General features: G+C 41.5%; 1 pseudogene; it reads left to right on the top strand.

Annotated features, from left to right (window-relative positions):
* LOC132098255 (glycerol-3-phosphate acyltransferase 2, mitochondrial-like) overlaps positions 1-23,855 on the top strand; it is a 117,921-nt pseudogene that overhangs the window by 69,330 nt on the left and 24,736 nt on the right.

The raw sequence follows: 23,855 nt of genomic DNA, 5'->3' as shown, positions 1-23,855 counted from the left end.
TTATGTTGCAGGATTAATTCCCTAACATAGATGAAAAATATATTTCGGAAGTATGAAAGAAAGAAATTAATATTTTTCTTTATTATGGATGTAATATACAAAAAAGTTGGCAATAAAGACATTAATAATGTCACTTATTCCTCCTATTCTTTTTAACTTTCAATTTATCAAAAAAAAAAAAAAGTTAAGCATCATCACTAATTTCAACATTTCCTGAGCAGCAAATCAGCATATTAGAATGATTTCTGAAGTACTGTATCATGTGACATTAAAGACTGGAATAACAAAGCTGAAAATTCAAGCTTGGCATGACAGGACTATTACATTTTAAAATATATTCAAATAGAAAACAGTTATTTCAAATTACATTAATATTTCACAATATTACAGTTTTTACTCCATGTTGACCGCAAAGGTTTGAACGATAGTGTAATTAGAAACATAAAAGGCTTGCTCGTCCTGTGACTTAAAATACTTTATGATGATGACACTTCCAGAAAGTGAATATAGTCAGTAGCCTTGCAGGTTTTTTTAAAGTCCACTCTGATAATTTCTCTGCAAGAAAAAAAAACAGTTCTGGACTTATTTTGATAGTAAATTGTACCAGAAATGGCTGAATCCCTGGGCAGTGCACTTACTACTGAACTAAGGGACAGATTGAGACACACCCTGTAAAATTCTGACCTTGTCTCTAAATAGACATCAGGGAAGAAATAAAAGTGCTATAGTGCAGTATATGGCCCATTTAAGTCTCCTCTATGTTGTTATTTGTTGGATGTATAACCTAAAGGAATGTCCCATTAGTCACTGTTAATTGAGGGCGTTTTGTATTCTCAGGTCCATCCTTCAGAGGCTGGGTGTCGTCTTGCTCCCAGAAGGCAGTGGCTCAGAGCGAGACACTGAGATGGACAGCCTCTATTCTCCAGTCATGACCTCTGTAAGCCCCCACAAAGGCTGAGTGTGCTGTTCTGCTTGAATTGCCAAGATTCAGCATATGATAAGACTAGTGAAACAGACTGTCGCTTCAGGCGCTGAGCTGCTGGACCATACTTAAGACATTTGTGCAGACACACTGCTTTTGAATCACATTGATACCAGATTTAGTCTCGAGACAGACAGTCACCCGCGTTTTCGGGGCAGGTGAGGCTGCATTAGTAACCTGCCCTTGATGGGCGCAGCAGTTCCCATGACGATGGGGCACCTGCGGACTGCAGATGTTTCATTGGGAGGTTGCATGTGTCGCTGAACCCATTTCTCTGCCTCACTGATGCCTGGAGGTGGATAATAAATCTCCTCAGCCTCCAGATTTACTGTCAGAATCACACTGTTATCTGAGTTTCTTGAAGGAATGTTTTATTAGCCATTTACAAGAAATATTTACAAGAATTTGGACGTTGTGACTGTCAGAGGATTTGGCATAATCGGCATTAGGATCTTGATTGCAAGAAGAGCTGATATTAGTATTAATATGAAGGGCTTTGATTAGATATGTGCATATGTACGGCTTCTGACTAGAGTAAATGAACAGAGGAAATAATCTGTCATGCCTGGAATAGCATATTAGCTTATCAGGCTTCTCAAGATGGATTTGGGAAAGATCTGGCTCAGTGTGCGTGTCACAGAGAGAGAGCGTTTAAAGAGATAGTTCAATCAAAATTACAAGTTTGTAATTTATGCACTCTTATATAATAAAACTCATATGACATACTTTCTTGCATGAATGACAAAAGGAGAAGTTTTTGCAGAGCATTGATGCTGTTCTTTTTCATATTTGAAACAGACCGTTGAGCAGGGACTGTTAAAGGGATAGTTCACCCAAAAATAATAATTCATCAAAAGTCATTAAAGGGGTGGTTCGGGATTTTTGACATCGGACCTCATTTTTAAGTCAGCCTGGTTGTTATTCATCAGTGGAGACATTTTTTTTTTTTTTAATTATCCAGTCTTTATATTTGGATAGATAGCCGATGCTAGGCTAGCGCGAGTCAATGGGTATATGTTAGCCAGTCATTAAAAACCGTTTTACCCGCTCCACAGTGCACCAAACGCAAATCAATTATAACACTAGACTATCGATGCAAATGTCCGTTGATAGAATAATGTTAGAAATCAAACTTACCTTTCATCACATTGCATTAGTTATAATTTGTTCCCTGTAATCATAAGCCTTGTTGACAGCAGCAGCGGAGTGATATTGATTACCTAGGCAACCGAGTGAGCCGGTCCACACATGACGCAAATGTATTTACCTGCCGCTGGCACACTGATTATCACTAACATCACATAAGCAGAGTAACGTTATCTATAAAGACTATGGCGACGTCTGAAAGCCATGATGACAAAGTGTCAGACTTTGAAGAGGATGAAGACGATGAATGTGTATTCAACGTTACAGGTTTGAGCCGGAATACACAGACGAGGAATTAATTGAGATGGATAATAAAAGGGCAGAAAGAGAAACGATGTCTGTACAGGCAGTAGCCACTAGTGCAGCCATAGAAAACGTCTCGGTTACGTCTGTAACCTCGGTTCCCCGAGAAGGGAACGAGACGATGCGTCGATAACGCTTTGGGAACGCATTCTGCGTGAGTGCGTCTGAAGCATCCATGTCAACTAGTCCAATGGCGAGAGTGAGCGTCAGGAGTGACGTCACGACCAGGAATTGATAAAAACCCCAACCGGAGCAACCGGTGTTAGCTTCAACAGTGCCGAAGCAAGTCGATCACAGGAATGAAAGAAGTATGGCAGGGAGACGCATCGTCTCGTTCCCTTCTCGGGGAACCGAGGTTACAGACGTAACCGAGACGTTCCCCATCGAGGGAGAGACGATGTGTTGATAACGCTTTGGGAACGAGAATACCCAAACCGCCATATAACAAGTGCCTGAGTGTCAGCCAGAAAAAACCAACGGCTCAAGAATGAAAAACCTGAGACCCGGGAGTAGCGTCCAGGTCTAGGCTATAAAACCTGACAAATGTGAGTGGCGAGGACCAGCCTGCCACATCGCAAACATCCTGAAGAGAGGCCCCAGATAATAAGGCTCTAGAGGCCGCCATACTCCTAGTAGAATGAGCTCTGACCCCCAAAGGGCACGGTAGGTCAGAAGACTCATAGGCAAGAAGGATAGCCCCAACTATCCACTTACTAAGTGTCTGTTTAGTGGCAGGAAGACCTATCTTAGGTGACCCGAAACAAACAAACAGCTGATCGGATTTCCGAAAAGAAGAAGTCCGATGAACATAAGTGTCCAATGCTCGCACCGGGCACAAGAGGTTAGACTTTTCCTGGTCCGATGATGCAAACGGGGGAGGGAAAGCCTGCAGAACAATAGGTCTCGGAACAATGGTCGGTACCTTAGGGACGTATCCCTGCTTAGGGTAGAGAAATGCTTTGACCATCCCAGGTGCAAATTCAAGGCAGGTGGGAGAAACCGAGAGAGCCTGAAGGTCTCCGACTCTTTTTAGGGACGAAATAGCAAGGAGAAAGGTAGTCTTAAACGAAGGAAACTTCTCAGAGACAGAATCTAGGGGTTCAAAAGGAGCCCTAGAAAGGCCTTCTAAAACTATAGCCAGGTCCCAGGCCGGCACTCTAGTACGAGTTGCAGGTCTCAGCCTCAAGGTGCCACGAAGGAAACGAGAGATAAGAGGGTCACGACCCAGAGATGCACCACCCACTGGGGCGTGGAAAGCCGAAATGGCCGCCACGTAAACTTTTAAGGTGGATGGACATAGACCAGAAGTGAAGCGGTCCTGTAAAAACTCAAGAACTGAGCCAACAGAGCAGTGGACGGGGTCACACTGATGTTGGTAACACCAAGAAGAAAAAACATTCCATTTGAGTCTATAAAGTTTCCTCGTAGCTGGAGCTCTGGAGCTAAGAATGGTCTCCACAACCTCAGTTGAGAGACCACTCTCTATGAGTTGCGCCCCCTCAGAGGCCACACCCAAAGCTTCCAAATCTCTGGCTGGGGATGAAATATAGTGCCCCCGGCCTGAGATAGAAGGTCTTTCCTGATTGGGATCTCCAAGGGAGGACCGTCGAGGAGATGAATCAGGTCCGCAAACCAGATTCGGCTCGGCCAGTGTGGAGCTACGAGAAGTAGACTTACTCCGTCCTGGCGGACTCTCTCCAGAACTCCTGGGAGCAGAGCAACAGGGGGAAAGGCGTACAGACGTAGCCTCGGCCACGTCTGTACCATAGCGTCCAACCCCAGGGGGGCTGGATGAGTAAGGGAGAACCATAGTGGACAGTGCGTCGTGTACTGAGACGCAAACAGATCCACTTCTGCTTGGTCATAAGATTCCCATATGAGCTCCACCACCTCGGGGTGAAGCCTCCATTCCCCTGACCTCAGCACCTGCCTCGACAGGGTGTCTGCTCCAATATTCTGAGTCCCTGGTATATACATTGCCCTCAGAGAGCGTAATTTCCCCAGGGACCACAGGAGGATCTGGTGCGCTAATTTGCAGAGTGGGCGCGAGCGCAGACCCCCCTGACGGTTGATGTAAGAGACCACCGATGTATTGTCTGTGCGGACCAGCACATGATGGTCCCTCAGGTCTGGCAGGAAGTGCCTCAAAGCTTTGAAGACCGCCATCATCTCCAGGCAGTTGATGTGCCAAGAGTGATGATAGCTCTCCCACAGACCCTGAGCTGAGCGGCCTTCCATTACCGCTCCCCAGCCGGTAAGGGAAGCATCTGTCGAGATGGCAACCCAATGACAAAGAGCTCCCAATACCGGACCCTGAGACAGGAACCAGTGTTCTCTCCATATGACCAAGGCGCAGAGACACCGCCGCGTGATCTTGATCGTACGAAGTGGGTTTCCCCTCGGCGAGAACCCTCTGGTCCTTAGCCACCACTGTAAAGGTCTCATGCCCAGCAGGCCAAAGGGGATCACATTGGACGCTGCTGCCATGAGACCCAACAATCTCTCGAACTGTTTTACAGTGCGTGACTGGCCTAGCTTTAGCTCTGATGTGGCTGTGAGGATGTTGGCTACACGAGCGGGCGAAAGAGCGGCTCGCATCGTGACCGAATCCCATACCACCCCAAGAAAAGTGGTCCTCTGTAATGGAGATAGCACACTCTTCTTGGTATTGAGCCTCAAACCCAACTTCTGCATATGAGCGAGGACGACATCTCGATGCCAAACCGCCAACTGTTCTGATTCCGCTAAAATCAACCAGTCGTCCAAGTAATTCAGAATACGTATGCCCTGCAGCCTGAGCGGGGCCAGAGCTGCATCTACGCATTTCGTGAATGTGCGGGGTGAGAGAGCTAGACCGAAGGGAAGTACCCGATACTGGTATTCTTCGCCCCCGAAAGAAAACCTTAGGAACTTCCTGTGCTGAGGGAGGATGGAGATATGGAAGTACGCATCTTTTAGGTCTATCGTGACGAACCAGTCCTCGGATCTGATTTGAGTCACGATCTGTTTGAGTGTCAGCATCTTGAATTTTAATTTCTGAACTGTACGATTCAACAGACGAAGATCTAAAATGGGACGCAGCCCTCCATCCTTTTTTGGAACAATGAAATAACGGCTGTAAAAACCCGATGCCCTGTCGGGAGGATACACCTGCTCTATAGCATTTTTCGCTAAAAGAGATTTCACTTCTTGCTCCATGACCAGAGCCTGCTCGGGATGCACTACTGTGAGCAACACCCCGTTGTAGCGAGGGGGACGAGAACCGAACTGGATTCTGTAACCCTTCTCTACTATCTGCAGGACCCATTGAGATATATTCGGCAGACTTCTCCATTCTGTCAGACATTCTACTAAGGGAACCAGCCTCTCGAGGCTGGCCTCTGGTGTAATTTGAACAGCTAGTGCGGGGACCTGAAGCCGAAACGCAGGAACCACCGGAGCTAACTGCTCTTGAACCCCCCTCAGAGGGAGCGAGCCCGACGCAGCGTCTGAGAGACACAGCGCCAGAGACCCGCTGGAGACCGCTGCGCCCCGAGGCACCAAGGGTGGCGGGGTTGGCAGGACGGCCCTGTGAGAGTACCGAGACCGGACGGGCACCGTATACTGAGGTGTACACCGCACCGTCTCGGTTGGGGCTGCCCTCACAGGTCTGACCCATTTGGCGTCAGGACCTTTTCTTCTGAGCCGAAGATTTCTTAGCGAGAAGAACGGTCCTCAGATCCGGCTTCTGCTTAGATTGCTTTGGCTGTGAGTGCTGGCTCGGTCCCCGTGATTTTTTAGGAGGAGCACGAGACGCAACACTCTCTTTTTGAAAAACACGATATGAGGAGCATGAAGGGTGGGGCTGCCTTGCACGCCCAGCAGCATCAGGATTAGATCGGCGAGGGAGAAAACTTTTAAAAGCTTCAGATTGCTTTTTATTTTCTTGAAATCTTTCAACCACTTCATTCACAGCATCACCAAACAGACCTTCATGAGAAATGGGAGCGTCTAAAAGAAAAGATCTATCTTTATCTTTAATATCTGAAAGATTAAGCCAAAGGTGTCTTTCTGTAGAAACCAAAGCAGCCAAAGGTGTCTTTCTGTAGAAACCAAAGCAGCCATAGATCTACCAATAGCACGTGCTGTTTCTTTAGTCGCCCTGAGAGATAAATCCGTAGCCCGACGAAGTTCGCGAATTTCGTCACGACTGACTCCCTCACTGTTATTTAACTCCCCCAACAGCTCAGCCTGATAAGCCTGAAGCAAAGCCATCGAGTGAAGGCAAGCTCCAGCCTGACCTGCTGCTGTGTAAGCTTTACTCACTAAATTAGACGTGATCTTTAAAGGCTTTGTGGGCAAAGTCGGGTTCTTAATAGATGACGCTGAACCAGGGGAAAGATAGCTCGCGAGCGTCTGTTCCGCCCGGGGCATCGCTTCATAACCATTTTCTTTCAGCCCTCTTATATCAGAATAAATGCGCACTTGAGGGCTGAAAAGACGTGATGAATATGGCTTATTCCACGATCTAGACAGCTCACTGTGAAGATCAGGGAAAAAAGGGAGACCCCGTGATGTAGGAGATGTTTTAGAAGACAGAAAACGCTCGTCTAATTTGCTTTTAGGACGAGCGCTCTGTTTATCAGATGGCCAAGATATATGTAACTTATCTACAGCTCGTGTTAATACATCAACCAACTCCTCATATGCTGGGGAAAGAGATGGCGAATCCTCTTCCCCCCTGATTGTGTCACCTTCTAGTGATGTGTCGTTCTTGAACGATTCGTTCATTTTGAACGAATCTTTAATGTGACTCGGGAAGAACGAGTCGTCTCGGGGAGTGATTCGTTCAGTCGCGCATGCGCATTATTCTATAGGTTCTGTTCTAGTAGTAGTGATTCACCTGTCAGTCAATGGAGTCTTGAGCCGGAAAGAGAATTGATTAGTTCATAGTTCGGGTCTATCGGGTTTTTGACTCGTTCCTTAATCACGTGACAGCCCCATACGCTAACCCAATGCAGTCTGAGCCGGAAAGAGAATTGATTAGTTCATAGTTCGGGTCTTTCGGGTTTTTGACTCGTTCCTTAATCACGTGACAGCCACATACGCTAAAACCAATGCAATATGAGCCGGAAAGAGAATTGATTAGTTCATCTCATGAGTCTTCGGGTCGGGTCGAGTCATTCCTTAATCACGTGACAGCCCCATACGCTAAAACCATAGACAGTAAAAGAATGCAAGTATTGAGTCGGAGAGAGAATTGATTAGTTAATCTTTCGGTTCTTCGGGTTGTTCGTTCTTTTGTCCCGTGATGTGACAACATTGGCTAGAGTAATTATTAAATCAGATTGTCTGTATAAACCATACTTTTGTAACATATGACACTTTATAAACATTAAAAAACACTGTGTACATACTTTTGAATTGTTGTTTATTGTTTATTTTTGTGCCATTAAAGCTTTGTAACAAAGAGGACAACTATTCCAAAATAAATCAAAATAATAAAAAAGTATAATAAAGATAAAATTAAAAGATAATAAAGCCACAGGGTCTAATAACCTTAACAAATGAACTTTAAAAGTACAATATAAAAAAAGAAAAAAACGAAATATTGCGAAAGTGAAGTGACATTCGGCCAAGTATGGTGACCCATACTCAGAATTTGTGCTCTGCATTTAACCCATCCGAAGTGCACACACACAGAGCAGTGAACACACACACACACTGTGAACACACACCCAGAGCAGTGGGCAGCCATTTATGCTGCGGCGCCCAGGGAACAGTGCCTTGCTCAAGGGCACCTAAGTCGTGGTATTGAGGGTGGAGAGAGAACTGTACATGCACTCCCCCCATCCACAATTCCTGCCGGCCCAGGACTCAAACTCACAACCTTTCGATTGGGAGTCCGATTCTCTAACCACCAGGCCACGACTTCCCACTTGCACAACAAGCTTTGCTTTTTTTATATAATAATTTAAAATGAATACATTTTAAAATAAATAACACTTTTGTGCCAAAATAAAAACTTTATATCAAAGAGTATAACTATTCCCCAAATAATTTTAAACCATTTAAATAAAAATAAATGAAAATGAAGAGATACTAAAGCTACGGAGCCTTATAACAATAACAAATTACCTTTAAAATCACAACAACAACAAAAATATTGCACAACAAGCTAGTCTTTTTCTAAATAAATAAAAATAAATAAGCTTTAAAATAAATAACACACTGTGGCTATATTTTTAGGACTTGCTTTAAGGCATGTTTGCATTAAAAAAAACAAGCTCCCTGACCTTGGATGGGCTGAGTCTGTTTCTTCTATCTGAGATAATCTGCCCAGTTTTGGAAAAAATTCTTTCAGATGGCACAGATGTGGCCACAATGCAAAGTCTTGTCTTTGTGACTTCAGAAAGGCTTTTGTATACTGGTGAACATCTCCTCCACCAGGCCAGAGGGTCTGATGTGCGGGGTAAGAGTGGCTCTGCAAGGTAGGCCTGCACCTTTATAGCATCTGAGGTCTTAGAAGAGGTAGCAGAAGGCCTCAAGCTTGCTACCCTCTCGTCAAAGTCTTCCCAAAACATGGCCCCTGCACTGGCAGTAGCACCAGGATCTGAAGTATCCTCCTCACTCTGAGCTGGGTTAAAACTGTTAAAGCTGAAGTTATCATAACCTTAATGTTTTAAACTAACATTAATAATTCAAATTCAAAATTTTATTTGCTTTTAATGTATATGTCATTATGTCCTTTTTTGAGCAATCTTCTTATACATATATTACACCAATATGTCAAGTCTGCCTAGGAAAAGCAATTATTATACTAGCAAACTCAAAATTGGAGTAAAAATGAACAAACTAGTATAATTACTTTTTATTGTAAGCTTGAATTATTATATTATTATATAGCCTAGTGTTTATTTACCGATAGACAGTCAAAAAGACAAATTAATCAATATTTTATTTATAACAGGGTTTTATTTATTTATAAAATAATAACAAACCACAGATCCTCAACAAACAGTAACAAAAACACAGTGACAGAAATGTCAGAAATAGCGTATGGGTCTGTCACGTGATTAAGGAACGAGTCAAACTCGACCCGAGACCCGAAAGACTCATGAGATGAACTAATCAATTCTCTTTCCGGCTCAAGACTGCGTTAGTTATGCGTATGGGGCTGTCACGTGATTAAGGAACGAGTCAAACTCGACCCGAGACCCGAAAGACTCATGAGATGAACTAATCAATTCTCTTTCCGGCTCAAGACTGCGTTAGTTTTGCGTATGTGGCTGTCACGTGACTAAGGAATGACTTAAACCCGAGGACTCTTGTCAGATAAGAGGTCAGGTGAGCTAATCACAGACTGAAGACCCAGGTAAAGAAGGAATTTTTTTCTGTATCTTATAGCATTTTAGTTTTGTATTGTTTTTAGTGGGATCAACGTTTGCGTAAGTATTAGATGTGTTGGGGAAGTAACACATAACATTTTCATTACATTTTGCTAAAATGAACGAAATGAACGAAATGACTCGAAAAAAAGATTCGTTCATTTTGCTGAACGAGACTCAAAAGTCCGAGTCGGTAAAATGATCCGAACTTCCCATCACTATCACCTTCACTGCCCGTTACATCTAACTCCTCGGAGCTAGAGCAACGAAGCATTGAGCTCTCCCCCCGGGCGGAAGAAGCCGCGGGGCGGGCTTCCGACACCGGAGTTTGAGCTATGGATCTCCCAGGTAAGGGAGGAGAAAGATCCCTCGGACCCGTCTCCAACCCCGCTGAGAGATCCATTTGCGAACCCCAGGAATGCATTCTCCGTTCTGCCTCGGCAGAAGCGGGTCCTGCACCCTGAGGAGCGCGAGGCTCGCCGCTCTTCTAATCAAAGAGTGACAAGCGGGAGCGGAGCATGCGAAGCGAAAGCTTCTCACAATGCGGGCAATCAGTCTCCTCGAAGGCTGATACCGCATGCTCCACTCCAAAACAAACTACACAAAGCTTGTGTGTATCCCCACCCGTTAAATAACGCGGGCAGGGAGAAGCACACGGTTTGAATAGTTGCTTCGCCATGATATATAAACTTTGAACAAGACAACAGTAAATATGACAGACAGGTTTGACACAGATCGCTTGCTGAGGCACAGAAAGCTAACACCGGTTTCTCCGGTTGGGGTTTTTATCAATTCCTGGTCGTGACGTCACTCCTGACGCTCACTCTCGCCATTGGACTAGTTCAGTGATTCTCAAATGGGGGTACGCGTACCCCCAGGGGTACGTTGCGGTACTGTAGGGGGTACGTGAGATTTATAAAAAATAAAATAAAAAATTAAATTAATAAATTTTAATAAATTAATTTAAAAGATACAAAATCATCCATGATTACGAAAATAAGTTTAATAAAATGTTAACCACATCTTTAAATAAAATATTTCTATTTTAAATGTGATTGTAAATACCTAACATTAAATCAGAGAAGAAGAATTTTTTAATCACGCCGAGCGGGAAATCAGTTGCTTAGCTGCTAAATAAACAGACATAAATGAAATCCTGGTTAAAACGTAGCACTACTACAGCGGAGAACAGGGAGGATGAAGAAAAAAAGAAAGCCAAATTGGAGCCAACAAAATACCGTCAATATCAGGAGGGGTATGTTTTGATGGGATTCACGGCAACAAACGGCAACCCTCCCCAAGCATTGTGTTTTTTCTGTGGGGAGAAACTAGCAAACAGCTCGATGAAACCGGCGCACCTGCAGAGACATCTCAACACCAAACATCAGTGTCATGTTGGAAAGCCACCTGATTTTTTCAAGAGAAAACTTGCTGAGTTTAGATCATCGCAGGAAACAATGCGAAAAATCTCCACAACATCAGCCAAAGCACTTCAGGCGTCATATGCGGTGTCACTGCTCGTGGCTAAAGCAAAAAAGCCGTTCACGATCGCTGAGGACCTGTTACTCCCAGCCGCCGTTGTATTAACTGAGACAATGCTGGACAAAAATGCCGCGGCTAAATTAAAAACGGTGCCTTTGTCTAATGACACCGTTTCCCGCAGAATAGATAGAATGGGAGCGGATATTGTTGAACAAGTTGTGGGAAAACTTGGCGAAGCATTTTCACTCCAGCTTGATGAGTCGACCGATGTCAGTGGCAAGGCACAGCTCATTGCGTTTGTGAGGTATGTGGATATTGACAACATTTATGAAAATGTACTTTTCTGCAAGAGCTTAGAGGGGAAAACAACGGGAGAGGACCTTTTTAATGTTGTGGATAATTTCTTCATTGAAAACGAGCTGGACTGGAGAAACTGCAAGAGTGTATGCACTGACGGAGCCGCGTCAATCACAGGCCGTGTTAAAGGGCTCATGACGCGTATTAGAAGTAAACATCCAGAAGTGCAGTGGAATCACTGTATCATACACAGGGAAGCACTGGCATCCAAAAATATAAGTCCTGTTTTGCATGACGTTTTGAATGACAGCATTAAAGTGATTAACTTTATTAAGTCAAGGCCACTCAATGCACGACTGTTTCACCGCCTTTGTGAGGACATGGGAGCAGAACACACGCAACTGCTGCTACACACAGAAGTGCGCTGGCTATCTCGAGGGAGAATACTGAGCAGGCTGCTGGAACTACGGGTGGAGGTGCACACCTTTTTGTCAGAGCAAAGATCTCCATATGCCACCCTGTTTGAAGATAAAGATTGGCTTGCAAAGCTGTGCTATCTGGCAGATATATTCAGTAAATTGAATGAGCTGAATGTGTGTCTTCAGGGCAAGGACACCCACGTTCTGAACCTGTATGATAAGGTGGGTGGTTTTCTGAAGAAAGCAGAGTTGTGGAAACGGGCATGTGTACAGGGGGATCTCACCTGCTTTTCTCAGGTGGATGCTTTCCTCTCCAGGGAAGATGTGGAGAGAGCACCAGTGAAGTCCATCATAGAGGAACATTTGGCCAACCTGATTGTGAGTTTTAACTCATACTTTCCTGATATGGAGGAGAAATCTGCACAGCTCAGTTGGGTGAGAAACCCATTTCTTTTGTCAGAAGAAAGCCGAAACAAGCTCCCTCTCTGTCACCAGGAAAAACTCTTGGATGTGTCATCTGACTATGGCCTACGGATGAAATATGAAAACTCCACTGTAACACAGTTTTGGGTGTGTGTAAAAAAGGAGTACCCTGAGCTGGGAGAAAAAGCTTTGCAGCAGCTACTGCCCTTTGGATCCACATATTTGTGTGAGGCCTCATTTTCTGCAATGACCGTGATCAAAACAAAGCAGAGAAACAGACTGGGCCTGGAAAAGAGTCTGATCACTGCTGTTTCCTCCCTACCACCGAGAATGAACAAGATCCTCAGTGAAGCACAAGCACATGTTTCGCACTAAATTATAAGTGTAACTTAGTTTGTTGTTTATTGTTACAAGTGTTTTTGAGCTAAAATGTTATACACATCATATATACATACACACACACACACACACACACGTATATATATATATATATATATATATATATATATATACACACAGTGTATATATATTATTTATATAGGTTTCTTTTATCAAACATGTTTGGGGCCAGTCAAGGGGTATACTTAAACTGCGTTAACAGTAAAGAAAATTAAAAGTACAACTTAGTTTGTTGTTTATTGTTACAAGTGTTTTTGAGCTAAAATGTTAAACACATCATATATACATACACACACACACACACACACACACATATATATATATATATATATATATATATATATATATATACAGTGTGTATATATATATATATATTATTTATATAGGTTTCTTTTATCAAACATGTTTGGGGCCAGTCAAGGGGGATAACTGCGTTATCAGTAAATATACATTGTTAATTATTGCAAATGTTTATTGCAAATGTTTTATTATTTACATTGTTTAATAAATCTCATAATGATGGCACATCACTACATCGTAGTCATAGCTTTTTTTTTCATCTCAAATAATTGGGGCCGGTCAGGGGGCACTTGGCTGAGAAAAAATTTGATAGGGGGTACGTTATTGAAAAAAGATTGAGAAGCACTGGACTAGTTGACATGGATGCTTCAGACGCACTCACGCAGAATGCGTTCCCAAAGCGTTATCGACGCATCGTCTCTCCCTCGATGGGGAACCGTGATCGAACATCAGGAGACTGGTGGTGCCAGTGCAGAAAGTGTATGCTAATGCCGACAGAAGACGAGTGTTTCTGCTGCAGGGAGTGGGACTTAGTTATCCCACAGTTAACAGAACTTGAGCTGGTTACTAGTTTTCAAAACTTAGATGTGTCTGGTCAAAGCGCCGCCCGAGACAGACCAATCTGTATAACAGAGCACCCTGACTTCCCACCCCTTCTGACTCGAGGAGTACTGGAAACGTTTTTTTCATTTGATAAAATAAATTGGAAAAAAACATCCGGACCGGCTGGACTCAACGGCCACTTGTCAATGATGTAAATGAAATGTATTCAGTCCAAACAATATAATTACTTGTCTACTTCTTAATTATTGTACATTTTTATATGTGTAAAAACTCAAAACACACTAACCCCTGATTTTTTTCTAACTTATTAAATTAGGCAGTACAGATTGGTGGCTTACAGAATTGTTCTGGAGTGGGGGTTGAAAGGAACACAGCTGGGAAGAGGAAACCGTCGTGTTCTTCCATCCTGTATAGTGACAAGCATCAGAAACAAATACCCTTCAGAAACCGGGCAATATATAGGATTTAGGGAAGCACAAGATGCTCTGCGATTGTTCTAAACACTGTAGAATCTTGAAAACATTTTCCACTGCACCACATCTTTGCAATAATTCAAATATTTTATTTCAAACACAATTAACACATGCATACACTATTTTTGTTACAGATGAAACAATACTTTTTTATGTTACTTTCTCTAATTGTAATTTGTAATTGAAAAAATTACACATAAAAGTGGATATAGATAAAGTGTTGTAATGTTGCTAGTAATATAATTATAATAACAACAATGGTTTAATAAAAACATTTGATGATTAACTTTTGACTTTTTACAAATGATTGAACAGTATTTTGCACCACACTAACGTAACAGTTAGGCCTTTATTTACTGATTGTATTTGAAAATCGGGAGACATGCTGTGAAATAATCTCATCTTTGTCCGGTCTTGGAGTGTCGGCTATGTTTTTTGATATAGTAGCTGGTTGCTTTATAGAAGAATTAGGATCTGCAAACTTCACAGTAGGATCAAGATGCCTTTCCAGGACCCGCTCCACAAGATCCTTCCTGAATGTCTGCCTGGTTGTCTCATATCTCTTCCTGGCTATCCATCTTTTTGTTTGTTTTGGAAATACCAAATCGTAACTTGGAGTTCCTTGAAGGAGTAATTGTAAAAACAAACAGTAATATAAATAGGACTGTCGCAATCATCAATATATAGTATTATCACACAACAATATATGTAAATGACTTCAATAATTATTGATGACGCAATAAATAGCACATTAAGTTTGCATGATGATTATTATGCAGCATAAAATGTTATCAAAATGGCAATAATATTATTTATCCAAAAATTTTTCAGGGATATCATATATCGCACATCAACAAATAGCTATTGTGACAGGCCTAAATATTAACATACCAAATTTACAAACTATTTGTTACATAATCAATTACTGATGGATTAGATTTGTGCAGTTATGCATTATGTATAGGATTACCATCAGAGGTTATTGCTTGCTGACGGCCAACATTCTCGTTGTGGTCCATCACAGAGAGTAGGGTACGTGCCTTCATAGAGTTGTAGCTGAAGTGTAGCCTCTTCTGAGTGTACTTCAGCATTGCACTGTGGTAAACTTCCAGGTCTCCTGCCGTTTTTATTATATTGTTAGTACCTTGTGAATGTTCTCAAAATATCTACAGCACTGATGGCAGCATGTTATTTTTTGTTAAATTCATAAAAAATATATATATTTTAGTGCAATATACAAGGAGTGTAAACGATCGACTACATGGTAGCAGCATACGTACGGTACCTGTATGTTTGAATGGAGTCATGTGTTTGAGGTCTTTCAAAAGGTTCTTGTTCAGGACGTGGTCTGACAGTGTCTTGAATGCAGCAGAGTCTTTTTGCAGCCATTTCTTTCTTCTCTGCTGCTCTTCAGTGAGGTCTTGGTGGTAGCAAGTCCTCTCCTGTCCGTCTTCCTCCCACCGATGGATGCCACAAATGTGATGCAGAAGGGATGTCCAGCGGCGTTTCAAATCCTGAACCAAATGATGCGTTTCAGGACAACAACAAAAAACATTATTTGCTTAGTACAAAAATCAAGAAACACATCTCATCAACTTACCTCGGCATCACCACCACATGACTGGCAACACCACAAAAAATGATTATTAATTGCCTTTATCCAAGGCAGCAGCTCATTGTTTTTCTTATTTTTAGCAGCCACAGTCAACTTCTTCTTCAGTCCTAATAAATAAAAAGTTCAATGAGGGAAGAAATAATAGAGGAGTGGGTGGGTGCTTCTACATAGTCTGATTGAAATTAGTAAAAAGCTTACCTTTTGCTACATGCCATGGATCAAATTGATGCTGGATGTCAGAGTAGGTCTCCTTCATAAGCTTCCTGATAGAAGGAGAGCGGTCTGTGGTGATGGTATCCACAACAACTCCTGCCTGAAGCAAACGCTCCAGACACCTCCGAAACCCCAGTGTCTCCATGGCTGGTGAACTGGTTGCCTCTGTTACCTTTATAATGACAATAAGTATAAATGGATACAACAGTATTAGAGTACAAGCATTGTATACATTGAAGGGTATTTACCTGAACTAACTCAACCATGATGATTTCCTTTGTTTCATCACTCATGAAACTGTATGTAGTGTACTTGGCACTAAATCCTGGCGAATCTGAATGACCATCACCGCAAATTGAAATACCACCACCAATTGTCTGTAGTTGTAGATTCCTCATTAACTCTTTGTGATGGTCTTGGTATGCATACTCAATCACTGGTATGAGGTAGGTGGACTGCAGGGAGTAAAATGTTGTCTTCTTAGGAATTTGGAGATTCAGTAGCTCAGCCCAATCAAAGATTTCTGTGTAAGTTGAGCCTGTGAACAGGATGGATGAGGCCACCAGCAGGTTGTTTTCTGGCATTCCACACAGTTGAGGACATGACTCCCATTCCCCTGAATGTCCTTTCAAACAGCTCCACTTGATGTGTATGCGCGTCCCAGCAGTGGTCACTTTCTTGTCTTCCTCTTCAATTAAAACACCACACTGGTGGCATGTTGTGAAGAGCTGCATTAGCCTTGACTCGTTGACAATCCATTTTTTTTCTGACCAGTTTTTGGCTCCTGCCGCGGAGGATCTGTCGGACTTGGAGGAGCTAGTGGAGCTGCTCAGTGGAACAAAGGAGCTGTCAATTGGGTGAAATGATGGGGCTTCAACTGAGCTCACACTCAGGTCCAGTGAGTTGTCATTTTCAGATTTAGCTGTGTTTTCCTTTATAAACAAACAAAAAAATAATAATTATGCAAGCATATCAACTGTTTCAATATGGCAGTGGACAACAAATGTCTATTGCTGGTCAACCTGAGAGCATAGAGACTGTATTGAAACTAAGTGAAAATTATTATTTTTCTAACACTGTTCTGAAAACTAAATGTTAAATACCATATTGAAAGTAAATGCACTGTCCTTTTATAATAGCGTATAATCCTTGTTATCATCAGTGTAATCCAAGTATGTAAAGATATTTAATGGAAGACATACATGTCATGTCATACATGTCATACAACTCTCAACTCAAGTTCAATCTCTTACTTGTGCTGATCCTGCACTATTGGTTATTCTATACAATATAAATAAATGTTATTATAAAAATTTTATTAACAAAGATTAAAATATGAATGACACACTCCTATAAATTCACACAAATACCTCAATTTGGCTCAAATTTCGGAGAGGACGGAAGGCAGAATAGAACCCTGATGAAGAACGCGGTTTCCGAGGCCGTGGCGCTGCCTGTTTTGGAGTACTGATGAACAACTTCACTGCACCAGAACACTCAGTTGACTCCTTGGATGATCCTGGTCTAGAGGAGTCCTTTTTAGGGGTGGACTGAGGTACAGTGTACAAATCATGTATTTCCTTGGCAAATAACAAAAACAATAGCATATATAAATATATTGTATTGGTATACACAACATAAAAACAAATAAATAACTATATTAGCTTGTAAAGACAAGTTGCTTACATAACGTTTTACAGACTGCTGATTCATTTTTTACAATAACTGTACATATATAACTAACGTTAGTCAAGTCACGTTTATTTATAACGTTATAGTGCTTTTCACAATACAGATTGCCACAAAGCAGCTTCACAGTAAATTATAGATAATTATGTAACCATGTTTATTTATAGTGGAAAAAGACAATGCGATAATGTCCACATTGGTAAGGATAATCAATTAGATTGTAAGCTGAATAAATGAATTAAATTACCTCATAACTATACATATACCGTTATTGAAACTGTCAATCTCCACAATTCATTGAAATGTAGCAGCTAACGTTATCTGAAATAATTTTGTTGTTTTAATTCTGTCAGATTCGAAAAGGACTAGCTTCATTAGATAGTTATAGTAGCCTAAAAAAGTTATTACCTGTTCATTTGTAGTTGTTGTTGGTGCCTCTGGAAATACGGTTGGAACAGCATTACTTGTCAGAAACGTTTTACCAGTTTTTCTTGTTTGTTTTACGAAATCTTCTTGACCAAAATGATCGCTGCAAATGAGCATCTTTTTTATCGTCTCTGCCGGTGTCTCGTAGTCCAAGCCAGCTGCAAGAAGCCAGAGTTGGTTTCTTTCTCGATCTGTTATTGGAAATCTGTGGAAACTTCTTGTTGACCATTTTTTGGGTTTATTTTTACAATTTCTAAAGGAACACGTAATCACCATTTTGCATCTAATTTGTTTGAATATCGCCAGAGACAGTTTAAAAGGACTAGGACTTTGATATCGCTGAGGAATGCTAGCTAAGGTTAGCTGGATGTATGTAACGACTGTAGTGCGCTTCTGTTCTGTGTTTACTTTTTGCCGCATTACTAACCGGAGCAAAGTAAAATTCCGCAGCGGCTGAGAAACTAGTTCCTTTAGGATCATTGAGATGAAAGGTAAGTTTGATTTCTAACATTATTCTCTCAACGGACATTTGCATCGATAGTCTAGTGTTATAATTGATTTGCGTTTGGTGCACTGTGGAGTGGGTAAAACGGTTTTTAATGGCTGGCTAACATATACCCATTGACTCGCGCTAGCCTAGCATCGGCCAACTATCCAAATATAAGGACTGGATAATTTAAAAAAAAAATGTCTCCACTGATGAATAACAACCAGGCTGACCTAAAAATGAGGTCCGATGTCAAAAATCCCGAACCACCCCTTTAATTACTCACCCTCATCTCGTTCCAAGACTTTAAGAATTTAAATGAGAGATATTCAAAAAAACTCGCCATTCAAAGTCTTTTAAACCACAACTTTGATACTTCTAAAAGGTCATAAGTTTATTGTAAAAGTAATCCATATGATTTAAACAGTTTAATCCGATTAAGAATTCTGATTGCTTAATTTAGGCTTTTATTTACATGTATACATTTATCAACGCACATACATAGAGCACATCGAATATGGAAAACAGAAGCTCAGCTGTACTTCCCATCTCATTGTTTCTTGTGCGTTAAGCACATTTGGACATCAGATTTTGCTTTCATTAAAAATATTTTCATGTGTGTATTAAAGGTTATCAATGTGAAGATGAGTAAATAATGACAAAATTAAATTTTTTTGTTGAACTATCCTTTTAATAGTCTATTGGCTGTCAATTCAGTCAATTTATTTATTATTACAGAGACAACAAAAACAACAAAAAAGCTAACTATTTAGTATAAATGAATAATAGCTGAACAAGAGTATGACCAAAAATTCATCATGGACTCTTTCCCTCACACTCGTATGGTGTTTCACTTAATACAGATTCGAAGCACACAAGGACCAGCATCCTGTTCATTAATTGAAATGAAGCTGTTACTAAATTGCAAAATTTGCAATAAATAAAGAATCGAAAACTAATCATGACAAACACAAACTAATATCTAATACCACAATACCACACTGTAATTAAAGTGAAAAATATAAAAATAAAAGCTAATTAAAAATTAATAATTTTATATTATATAAATAATATTAAAATAAAATGGTTTGAAAACACACAAGCATGTTTTAATAATGACTTTCAGTTCAGTCTGATCCTTGCACACATAACACTCAGCACACATCCTTGGGGGGCCCCAGTGTTCAGTGTGATGGTGCTGGATGTGTTGCTGCCGACCCGTACTGCCTGAGGTCTTCCAGTCAGAAAGTCCAACAGCCAGTTGCACAGCGAAGTGTTGAGCCCCAGCTGGATCAGTTTGTAAATGAGCTGTTGAGGGATGATTGTGTTGAATGCTGAACTGAAGTCTATGAACAGCATTCTGACGTATGAGTCGTTTTTGTCCAGATGTGTGAGTGCTGAGTGGACGGCAGTGGCAATGGCATCATCGGTCGACCGGTTGGACCGATATGCAAACTGGAAGGGGTCCAGGAAGGGGGGGGGGGGGGGTGACTTGATGTTGTGCATGACTAGCCGTTCAAAGCACTTCATGAGGATGGGAGTAAGTGCAACAGGACGGTAGTCATTGAAGCAGGATGGAGATGGCTTCTTCGGGACTGGAATGATGGTGGTAGTTTGATGTTGCCAGGACCCGGAGCTTTGCGTGCATTGATCCACGCTGTCTGGGGTCAGTGTCATCACATGGTCGTCGGGAAGGAGGTGGAGTCTTCTGTGCAGTGGTGCTGTTTTGTTGCTCAAAGCGAGTGAAGAAGGTGTTCAGCTCGTTCAGCAGAGAGATGTTGCTGTCACAGGTCCGTGGTGGGGGCTTGTAGTCCATAATGGTCTGTATCCCCTGCCACAGGCTCTGAGTGTCTCTGCTGTCACTGAATTGATGGACTATCCTCCTGGAGAGCTGTCTCTTAGCCTCTCTGATGCCGCGGGACAGGTTGGCCCTGGCTGTTCTCAGGCCCACCTCATCTCCAGTTCTGAAGGCAGCGTTTCGCATCTTCAGGAGTCTGTAGACCTCCCCTGTCATCCACGGCTTCTGGTTGGCCCGGACAGTGATAGTTTTTGTGACCGTTACATCATCAATACACTTGTTGATGTAGGCAGTGACAGTCTCTGAGTACTCCTGGAGGTCAGTGGTGTTATTGTATGTGGAAGCCTGCTTAAAAATATTCCAGTAAATTGTGTCAAAGCAGTCTTGAAGAGCCCCTGACGATCCTTCCGGCCACACTTGAATCTGTTTTTGAACTGGTTTGGCGGCTTTAATGAGCTGTCTGTATGCAGGCATTAGCATGACAGTGATGTGGTCTGAGGCACTCGGTAGAAGGTACTCGGTACCACCGGTACTTAAAGAAACCTGGTACCCTGACATTTTTATTTTTTAGTACCGACTTGGTACCGAAGTACCGAGTCTTTTGACAACACTAGTCATAATGCTTTGTTCAAGCATGAGAAAATCTCATTTGATTCTATAGATGTCTTAGCTTGCCACTTCTTCGTCTTAATATAGTACATTTTATTTCTCTCTTCTCACACACAGATGCTTGCTTTGAACATACAGGCTTTCAGTTAGATTTTTATTGGACTGATTTTGCAGATATTGCAGTTAATCTCTACCTCATCTTAAATTGTCCAGCCTCTCAGTTCTCTAACAAACTTTTTTATCCATAATTTCTCCTCTTTTGTTCCACTCCACAGTTTATTGGCGAGCTGTTACAAGAGGGGGCCGCAGTCAGTGTGGGCATCTGTGCGTCCGGAGGTCACAGCGGGCAGTGGCTAGCACGTGTACATCAGGCCATCAGTGACGGTCTAGTGCCTGATGTTAGCGTCGTGCCAGTGGGCATTTCCTACGATTGCCTGCCATGCTATTTTACACATCCACAGGTATCAACCTTAGTATTAACAACACACTCCATTCCATAATGAACCTCTATCAGACCATCACCATTAGCGCATGTGGCTATTAATCTGTTAGCAACAACCTTGCATTATCCTAGTAACCACCCAGAGCACTGTAACGACTACCTAGCATTATCTTGTCACCCATCCAAAAGTGATCCACCCTATTGACCACCTAGCAACATCCTAGCGAACAACACAACGTTATTTTAGCAACCACACACAACACCCCAGCAATCACCCAGAACACATTAGCAACCACACATAACACCCTAGTGACCACCTAGCAATGTTCTAGAAAGCAACATTATCCTAACAACCACACAGAATACCCTAGCGACCACCTAGCAATGTTCTAGAAAGCAACATTATCCTAGCAACTGCCCAGAACAGCCTAGTGACCACGTTGCAAACAACCACCCAGAACTTTTTAGCAAACAGCCAAAATACTCTAGCAACCACTTAGCAACATCCTAAAAAGCAAAATTATCCTAGCAACCTCACAGCAACCATCTAGCGTCCACCTAACAGTGTCCTCTCCCAAACATCCAGCATTGTCCTAACAACCACACAGAACACCACAGCAACCACCTATCAGTGTCCTAGTAACATCCTAGAAATCCTAGCATTCTCACAGAACACTTTAGCCATCACCCTAGCGACCACCGCCTAGCAATGTCCTACCAAATACCCAGCATTGTCCTGGCAACCTCACAGAACACCACAGCAACCAACCGAAGACCAGTTTCTTAGCAACCACCTAGCATTGTCTTAGAATCCACCAACCATAGAAACCACCCAGAACACCCTAGCAACAGCATGGCAACACCTGGCAGCCACCCAAAGCAAGCTTTTGAGTCGGGTAAAGAACAGTGTGTGGGTGTCCAGCCATGTGAAGGTCATTAAGGAACACCATAGCAACAGCCTAGAACACCCTAGCAACCATACAGCAGTGTGCAATAAACCACTCAGAAGCCTTACATAGGAATTGCACTTGTGTAGTTTTGTATTTATAATTCCTGAGTTGGTAATAAGCAGCAATATTCAGATCATTAAAATCAGATGGTGTGTTTTTTCATTGTGATTTGATGATTTTTAATATGCAGCTTGTATAATAATATGTACAGACTAGAATGTGTCGACTCGGAGAGAGATAAAGGGAAATCTATATTATTGCGTGCTCCATCTCAAATAGGCGCCAGTTATTATAGTGGTTACAGCCACTAATTTCTCTTCTAATGGCTCTTCACCATTAGATCTCTCGAATTAGATCCAAGTCATTTGATCGGCTTGTGTGAGTGGCAGCGTTTAAGTGAGTGTTTTTTCATTTGTTTGTGTGGTTTGGAGGCCGGCCTGATGTCTGCTCTGCGGTTTGCCATCTCCCTGTTGAAGGGTGATCACAGAGGAAGTTTTAGGATCTATTTTGCTCAGGCTTTCTCTCTGAAGGTATGACTCACACACTCGCTCATCCATACACACACACAAAAAAAATATATAGTTCTATACAAATGCAGACCCTTAACACAGCAGTTCTCAGCAGTTGGGCAGCCGGACTGTTCTGATAGGGTCACAGATAGCAGGGGAATAATAAATGCAAATAATACAATGCATCATGCAATGTAGTTATGCATAGAGTAAGTATAGTGAAACCAATTGGCTAATAAACATTAAAAGGAGTAGAATAATTCATCAACTTCCAGATTGATCCAGTGTTTGGTAATATTTGGGTTTTTGCAAAACCAAAGTTTGAGTAGTTGATATCAATACCTTGAATTTCTTAAAAAAAAAATTATATATATATATATATATATATATATATATATATATATATATATATATATATATATATATATATATGCTGTTACTTTAAAAAGTCAAAAATCAATATAATTATTAATAAACTACATGAAACAATGTAGTAATGATGCTGACAATTCAGCTTTGCATTACAGGAATAAATTACATTTTAAAATATACTGATAGGAAAAAAAATGTTTTCATTGTATTAATAGCTTACAATATTACTGTATTTTGATCAAATAAATTGAGCCTTGCTGAGAATAAAAGACTTATTTCAGTAACACTAAAAAAATTTACAGACCCTGAACTTCTGAATGGTAATGCAAGTAAACATTTCTTCATTTTCTCAAGTATCTGTTTAAAACAAGTGAACAGGAAGTGATGAAATAAAGAATCAGGAAAAAAATTACAAGCAATAGAATAAATATGCAAACAATATGTAAAAGAAAACTTATTACTGGCATAGTCAGTTCCCTAGATATTATACTGATTTAATGCTGTAGAATCATGGCTTTTCTCTTTATTGATGGTTTATTAAAGATACTAAAGTTATCCATCCATCCAAGTGAGACATTCTGCTTTCTATA

This window comes from Carassius carassius, chromosome 21 (assembly GCF_963082965.1).
Source record: "Carassius carassius chromosome 21, fCarCar2.1, whole genome shotgun sequence".
Classification (NCBI taxonomy): Eukaryota; Metazoa; Chordata; class Actinopteri; order Cypriniformes; family Cyprinidae; genus Carassius; species Carassius carassius.
The sequence above is the reverse complement of the archived record's forward strand: the minus strand, read 5'-3'. Positions and strand labels throughout refer to the sequence as shown.